Source organism: Theobroma cacao, chromosome 5 (genome assembly GCF_000208745.1).
Source record: "Theobroma cacao cultivar B97-61/B2 chromosome 5, Criollo_cocoa_genome_V2, whole genome shotgun sequence".
NCBI lineage: Eukaryota > Viridiplantae > Streptophyta > Magnoliopsida > Malvales > Malvaceae > Theobroma > Theobroma cacao.
In genome coordinates this window covers 33,259,049-33,268,261 of record NC_030854.1, presented here as the reverse complement: position 1 = coordinate 33,268,261, position 9,213 = coordinate 33,259,049, and the positions used below count along the sequence as shown (strand labels likewise).

The following is a 9,213-nucleotide window of genomic DNA, read 5'->3' as shown; positions in this document are numbered from 1 at the left end:
GAATAAATGCACGAAATTAGAGAAATAGGCCTTGGCCCTAGCAATGAAATTGGTTGAGCTTAAGCCACCTCATCCTTTTTCTCTAATTTCACTTTTTGGTGGGAGATTTTTTTTTTGGCCTCATTTATAAATTATCATCCAAGACAATTGTGCAAATTCCATAAAATAAAAATACCAAAATTTGAATACAATTAGTGTATATGTATCTTTTCCTTCATTTAGAAGACTGTGAAAATTTTACAGCATTTATTGATCATTGTCCACTCATAACAAGTATAAGCATTTAGTGTAACAAAAATTATCGAAGTTTTTTCATAAAAGAATTTGAAATTCAAAGATAATTACTATATGCACCATTTACCTCATTTAAAGAATTTCTAAAATTTTGTTTTGCTTATCGATTATCATCTTATCATGACAATCAAAATAATTTGATATAAAAAATTAAATTATGAAAATTTGTTCATAAAAAGAATATTGTGAAAATTGAAAGACAATTGGTGCACAACTAAAAGAGAAACTTAATGAAGTGAGATGTAAGACATGAAGATGAGGATAATTTACAAAGCAAATAGTTAATAGGAATTACACCATTCTCCTTATGACGCAGTACGTACGCACCCATTACTTCTACAAAGTAGATTGAATGAAAGTGGAATTACTTTGACTAGCAGATGGATGATCCTTTAACATTCTATTCAACTCTTCAACAAATCTTTCCATAGCTGGAGACGGCAACCACAAGTCCATCTTCCCCTTTCTTACTCCTATGAGGTATTTGAAAGCTTGCCACCACTCCTGTGGCAGGTCCACCAGCTTTACCCCATCCAAGATTAACATTGAAAAACTTGGCATGTCTTGCATCCGAAACTAGGTAGGCTCAAACCAAGCTAGTGGGTGGCCGACCATTTGTCACCAAAAAATCCACCACGATTTCACCTACTCTTCAGTCATAGTTTCCTTGGTTTGCTTCACTAAGGGTTTTGGCATAATTTTCCAGCTATTGTTACAACTACAGGGTGCACGATTGTGTTCCCGTAATATCCTTTTGGCAATGGAGGATTAAACTTGGAGCATACATTGACAATGCATAGCAAGCGAACTTGTTCATCAGGGTCGAATTGTAAGGCAAGTGTCCGGCAACGCCATAAGCAAGCAGTTAAGACTTCAAATGTGGAACAATGGCAAAGATGCAAAGCAACAAATCTACAGATGGTGGATATATGAGAGGGATTGAAGAAAAATGAGCGATGAACCATGTTTTCTAATGGGGTGAAGATTGAACATGATTTTATATCATCTACTTTGTCGAATTCATGGTGCGTACATGTGACCTGTGGAAGAGTTCAACAACTTAGGAGATGCCTTTCCCATACAGGTGGGATTGAAGGAGAGATTGCGCCTTGTGCCATCTTAGCCATAGCAGAAATGAATTGGAATAGGCCAGCGGCATCACTCATAGTGTGGTTGAGTCAAAGGGCAAAGATGATACCACCGCATTTCATCCTTGTAACCTTGCATAAGAAATATTGATTAATGTTATTTTGATATAGATGTATTATTTTTTTATTTTCTTTTAATAGAAAAAGATATGCTTAATTGATTTTTATATCTATTAATTACCATGAATAATTATGGCGTTAGCTTTGAAAAATTATTAGTTTCCATTTGTCTCCATGAGATAAGCAACATCTAAATTTTCCTACTTTTACTGAATAACAATATCCCAAAATTTTCCTAATTGTGGAGTAGAGAACAGGAACTTTTTTTTTTTTTTAAAGAAAACAACTTTCATAACTAGTAAAATGAACAATGGGCAATTTAGCACAAATTAAATTTTCTTAGAATCTTGATCATAACTTGGAGTAATAAACAAATTAATACCTCGATCAACCGCAATGGGCAATTTAGCATCCCTCTGGAGCTGGGAACATTGTAAAGAAGCTGATCCAAGCAAGGAAATGGTGGCAGAAGTTCTTCACCAAATTGCTCAAGTTTAACATCAGCATCGACCTTAATAAACAGCACGCCTTCACCAGTACAGTCCACCATAAGCTTACGGTTACGCCCTTTCCTAAGCCTACCAGCAAATGGATAGTAAAACACAAGAGTTTTTCCAAGTGCCTCCCTGATAACCTTAGCCGGATCCTTCCCTTGCATGGAAGGATTGTACTGATAAAATTGGATAATAGGGATCTGGGTCCGAAGACCCTCTTGGTCATCGATGTTCGATAACAGTTTGAGCTCACGAGGGGTGGGCCTGGCCGGCTTTCACGAGCTCTGGTTCACACCTACGGACGGTGAAGAATAGGAAAGTGGGTTGGGACACCATGGCAGAAGTGGTTGACATCAAAATCTGCGGTGGGATGGTTGCAGCTATAATCTTCTTCTACAATTGCTTTCTGTGGTCCGTATGAGGTCAAGCATATCTACACTGGTTGGATGTGTAGTATTGGGAAATGAATCAATTTATAATTGATCCTTTGTCACACGGATTTTGGTATTATTAGGAAGGGCAAATGATGTAGGGTACCTTAAAAAATTCTTATTCATGTTTTAATTAAAATAATCTATACAAGTGGTTGAACGGTAATGTCATGTTTGACTAGGACCATTTTTTTCATTCTTTTTAATTAATTGATTAAAATAACAAATAAAGAAAGAATGTATCCTTATGTTTGTATCTACGTACTTATCTAACTACACACACACGTATATATATATATATACACATATATTATATGTTAATTGGTTTTTATTTAATACATGTATATTATGGTAATCAATGCCATTCTTATTAAAAGGGTTGAACTCCATATTGATCTAAATGTTTCGATATCAAATATTGTTATTTTGTCGTTAAATGAAAATTATATAAAATGATAAATTTCAACCTTATTTTAAATGAAAATAATTATGGTATTTATAAAATTATTATTTATAGGAAATTTCTAGCATTAGAACATTAGAAGTTTAAGAAACTATTTGAAGACATATGCATAGTAAGAAAAATTGTCGATATGTACAAAGTTAAAATGGTTTTAATTCTAGAAACCAAACTAGGCGATTTTGGCCTTTTGTTGATATAAAATGGTTCTCGAGTCATACTGTGGGTAGGTGTCACGCCCCAAACCTAAGGTTTTGGGACCTAATAGACGCCACATACTCATGAGCTGAATCCCATAAGCATGAAAGGCAACAATATCTTACTAAATTAAATGTAATAACTCTAGAATCTCTTTAAATTTTTACACTTGACAAACCTCAAATCTCCAAATAATACAATATATATAATCTTGCAAAAGGTACAAATTTCTCATCTAGCTGTCATCTCTTTACAAACTAAAATCCTAATAGTTACATCAAAACTTATAAATGTCAATAGACATGTACTAATCTTGCTAACCAAAGTTCTCATCATATAAGTCTAATCCCCACACATGAATATGTGTTGAAATCTGTAAAAATGATAAGGATTATAAGAATGAGTACAACCACTTAACAAGTAACTGACATCCCTTCAGCTGGGTTAGGCATGCTCAAAACATTTAGGCCAAAATTACTAATACATATATAGATATCAAAACAAAATTTTTGGGTAATCTCATTCCAAAAGTATATTTCAAAATTTCATTTTTGAAGTACAAAAACAAACACAATTTCATTTTAGATAACATAGCTAACACAATTTCGAAACTTTCAGATAACAAAACAAAATATAATTTCACACTGATTTCAAATTTTTATTGATCTCCTGTAACATACCATGGCCATACTTAACCACTATGGCATAGGTCATAATCATAATAGAATCCACAATTAACCCTAGTGGCATGGGTTATAATCATATCAAAACCACAATTAACCATAGTGGCATAAGTCATAAGTATATCAGAATCAATCATTAGCTGCTCTAAGCAGATATCACAAATACTACTATTCTGTAATTGGTGGTGCAGTTGGGAGATCGATCTCTAATCGTATAATACATGTCGACATGGCCAACGTTTAGCCCTCATCGGCAGGATCATAACATAGTCATACTAATAGACAAAACAAAATATATTTTCTGATTATCCAAGTTCACAAAACGATAATATTTATTTTCACAAAACACATATCGTGCACACCAAAAGCATTTTTATTTCAAACTAAGTATTTATATATGTAATCACAAATATAATCGTATATGCATATGTTAGACAAAAATTATATTCATATTTCAAATTAGAAATCATATTTCACAAAAATTTACATTCTAAAATTTAAGATACGAAAATCACATATATCTATATATATTACAAGCTCAACCCGATTTTTACAAATCATAGGACAAAACATATTATACATAATATATGAAATTCAATTTCATATTGAGGCTAATTTTTTTTAAGGTGTGAAAATACCAAAGGGATATTAATCACTTACCTGACTTTGTCAATTTTACTTTCAAGCAGCAAATCAGAAAATCTTTCTAATTCACCACTGCTTCAACTTTCTTTGAATCCACCAAAATCCCATCCTTCGACACCACATGCCCAAGGAAAACAACACTAGAAAGTCAAAATTCACATTTCTTTAGTTTAGCAAACAACTATTTCTACCTTAAAAGCTCCAAAACAACCCTTAAATGCTTTTCATGATCTATCGAGCTTGGGGAATACACCAGAATATCATCAATCCACAAACTTATCCAAATAAGGCTTAAAAACCCTATTAACTAAGTCCATAAAAGTAGCTGAAGCATTTGTTAACCCAAAAGGGTTAACAAGGAACTCATAATGCCCATATCGGGTATGAAAAGCAGTTTTGGGAACATCTTCAATTCTCACTTTCAACTAATGATAACCAGACCGAAGATCAATTTTGAAAAACACTTCACATCCACGGGACCAAGATCTCACCAGAACAATGTGAAAGCTCATATCGGACTAGCACAGACTCTGATACTATTTGTAATGACCTAAGTCCAACCACTGGTCCAGTAGCTTTTTGGGCTTAAATCATGTGGCCCTTAAAAGCTCAAGCTTAAGTTGCTAGTAGTGATGGACTTAGATTGTTATATAGATTTTAACAATCATATTCGCATCAGATGTGGGACATTGGGTATCACAATCCTACCCACTTAAATCGTTTGCAACCATTAGTAATCGATCGCCTTGCTTTTAAAGTAGAGATAACTTGTAAAGGAGTGTAAATACCACTACCACAAAAACAAAAAGGTGTTTCCCCAAGAATCTCAAAGTCCACACTTTTTCCTCGACAGTCAACTTTAGCAAAATTTGCAGCTAACTAATCCATCCCTAAAATTACATTAAAATCTTGCATAAATAAAACATGAAGATTTGCAGTAGGGCCCTTGACCCCTAAGGGCAACTGTCGTTGGTGTAGCCCTCGCGGCGGACGAGCCGCGCAGGCTCCTTAAAGCGTAATTCCCACCAAGCGATGGGTAGAATCCTTTGTAGATGACTTAAGTACGCAACGGGGTATTGTAAGTGGTGGAGTGGACTTACTGCCACGATCCACTGAGATTCAGCCCTTTGTTGCTCTGATTCATCCAAAAAAAAAAAATAATTAACTAAATAAATAAAATAAAATAAAAAAGACTTTTTGAAATAGAGTAGATATATTTTAGTTGGTGTCAAACTACATTATCACATTCATAAGAAAATCGGTTAGTCTTACTTTATCATATTTAAAAAAAAAAATTGTAACGACCTAAGTCCAACCATTGACCTAGCGACTTTTTGGACCTAAACCACGTGGTCCTCAAAAGCTTAAGCTCAAGTTGTTAATGGTGATAGACTTGGATTGTTATATAGGTCTTAACAATCATATTCACATTAGATGTGAGATTTTAGGTATCATAATTCCACCCACTCAAATCCTTGATGTCCTTATTAAGGTCACGCATCACATCCACGAGATTAAAATCTCACCAGAACAATATGAAAGCTCACATCAGATGACATAAGCTTTGATACCATTTGAAACGACCCAAGTCTAACCACTAGCCCAACAGCTTTTTAGGCCTAAACCACATGGCCTTCAAAAGCTCAAGTTCAAGTTGCTAGTAGTAATGGACATTGATTGTTATATAGGTCTTAACAATCACATTCACATCAGATGTGGGATGTTGGGTATCACAGTAGGTTAGGCTTCTTGATGACTACTTAGGACAAGGGCTTATTTGGTTATAGTGATCACAAGGAAGAGTTTTATCCTTGTTCAAGGGAATGGCTTGTTTAATAGGGAAGTGGGTTTTGATGCCGTGGGAGCTTAAACTTTAAGGAAGGAAAGATGGCCAACAACTATAGGAAATTAAGGTAGCTTTTGTTATGAGGAAAGTAAGAGCACATTTTTTACAATATGTCTAATTAAATTATATTATAGTGTTTGTTTTGTAACAAACTACTGAAAAATAAAATTGCAATGTAATCACATTATAACCCATGGATGTGATGTGATTAAAGTACAAAACTAATGTGATAAGATTGCATTGCAGTTTATAATATTTTTAAAGACATTTTTACCCTTCAACTTAAAATAAAATATTAGATATTGCTTTTGAAATAGAAATTAAAATAAAATATATAATATAGGAAATTATATTAAAAATAAAAATAAAATTTATGGCATTAAAAATATATTTGCACCTAAGCATTTGGCTCATTTGTTGGTACATGATCTCCTTACCTAAAGAGCAAGGTATGAATCCCCTTTTTCTCAATTATAAAATATATATATTTAAGATATGATATTATATAAAAATTATTAATAAAAAATACAAGAATATTAAATTAATATTTTAATATATAGGAGTAATTCTGAAAATTGACAGTACATTCCCTACATTTTAATCATTACTTTGCTTATATACCAAATATTACGATGTTATCTTCCATGTAATCTTATTACTTGCAATCACATTGTCTGTAATCATATTATATTGTAAGGTACCAAACACCTTCTAAGTTAAAGAAAACCAAACTTTGCCCTCTTCTTTCTTCAATTCTTTGTAGTGAGAACTACCAAGATTTAAGCAATAGGGTTCAACCTTCAAGAAGCATTTTTTTTTTCACATTTTCTTAATTAAATACCACTTGAACACAATAACTAATTTTTAATCTTGGTTTAAACCTAACTAATTAATTTTTACTAATTTATTGATTAAATGAACAAGTAATTAAATTTTTTATTTCATTGTCATAATTCTTATGAAATTTGAATTTTTATATAGCATTAATTTCTTTTATCAAGATTTTATTTCTGGGAGAGGAAAGATTTGAATAGAAGAATATGCATGTGAAGCCAAATATATCAAGGCAATTTGTAATTTGTAAAAATAATTTAGATTTATTTATTAATCAACATCTTTCTAGTTAAAAAAATGGATGAAAGAAAATTTCCAAATGTTCAGAAAAATAGTTTGTATACACAATGTGCAAAAGACAAATCACATGTCTAAACCCTAACCAAATTAAAATAAGCCATCCAACCTAATTATTTTAAATCAAATTAATGGCATTTAATTTATTCACAAATGTCAATGATAACTAGCTTGGGTTTAAATTGAAGTATTTAATTTAACAATAAATATATGTACCACTTGTTCAAAAGTCAATTTTGAATCTTTCTTTCTTTCAAAATTTTACTTATAAAAAAGAACTAATTTTACATATAAGTCAAACCATATCGGAGCTCATTGTTAATTATTATACTATCATTTACTTTTTTTGATAATTTTAAAAATACAAATTTATATGTTTGATAATGTATTAAAAATTTTCCAAATTATAATGTGTTACAAAAAATATTTGACAAAAAGGAAAAAAGAAAAATATAGAAAGAAATATTAATTACGCATGGAAATTTACTTATCATAATTTTTTTAGTAAGAGCATTATATAAGTTTTTTAATTATAATAGTATTAAATAATTCAAAAATTAATATTAGTACAAAATTTGAATTATTTGCGCTTCAAATTTTATAACTTAAATATATATTTATCTATAATCATTATTTAAAAGCAAAAAGTAAATATTCATGTACAACCACATGATAACAAACGCGAGTAGAACAAATGTAAATACTATGAAGGCACTAGAGTTACTCAGAAGAAAAAGAAAATTAAGAAGGGAATGACAAGGGACAAATTCCGTTCTTTTACACGATGTTTGCTAGGAAGGACGGAGATGGAGGGAAGGGGAAAATGTGAGGAAAGAAAAGTGGAAGGGAGGAAGGAAAATCATATTTCCTTTCTTGTGTTTGGTATGAAAGATGAAAAATAAAGGGAAAGAAAGAGATTAAGGGTAAAATTATTAATGTAAGTAGAAAAAGATTTTTCCTCCCAATTTGGAACCGTTGACTTTGGATGGAAGGAAAAGAAGTAAATGTACCAAATTGGGCGTTACGTAATAAATGGATCTGGCATTATAGTGATTAAATGAGCAAGTTTTGGAGAGTTGTTATACAGAAGAATAACTGTGAAAATCCCTCTAAGCTTGGTGTTTTATCTAAATGTGGAAAAATATCCTTTCCCCTTTTCCCCAGCTAACAATTACTTTGGTGTTTTATCTGTAAGTATGGGCATTGTAATGGGTGACGGAAACAATATTAGTTTTTGACATGACAAATGGATCGATGGCATATTAATTAAAGATGCTTTCCCACATATTTTTGCTCTTTCCATCAACAAGTTAGGGGTTGTGAGTGAATTTGGCTTTTGGGACAATAATGAGTGGAAATGGGACATTCAACTTCGACGAAATATTTTTGATTAGGAAAAAGACCAATGGAACTTCTATTACAGATATCTTTGGTCTTGCTTCTGTTCCTTCTTCTCTTGGGTTGTTCTGGTGAGATTTGTTCTGATCCTATTTTGAGTTGGGTGGATGTTTGCGCTTGCTTTTTTATTTCTCCTGCTGGGTCATTTTTGCTGAATTCATCTCGTTTGATGTGGAGTTGTGGTTGTCTTTTGAGTCTTCTTTGGCTCCTTTGACTGGCGTGGTTGGTGATCTGATTTGTGCTGATTTGCTTCTTGAGGATGGAAAGGGTGGGTTTTATGTATGGTCTTAGGGGAGGGAGTGTGCGTTGTGTGTTTTTGCTCTTCTTTGTTGCTCTTCTAAATGGGTGGGAATCCAATTTATGGCTGGTTCATTTTTTTTTTCCTGAGCTTTCTATGACTAGCTCTTTTTTGTCAGAAGTCTGTC

The 9,213-nt window shown here is 32.4% G+C and overlaps 1 pseudogene; it reads right to left on the bottom strand.

Annotated features, from left to right (window-relative positions):
• Positions 538-2,419, bottom strand: LOC18599661 (annotated as a pseudogene).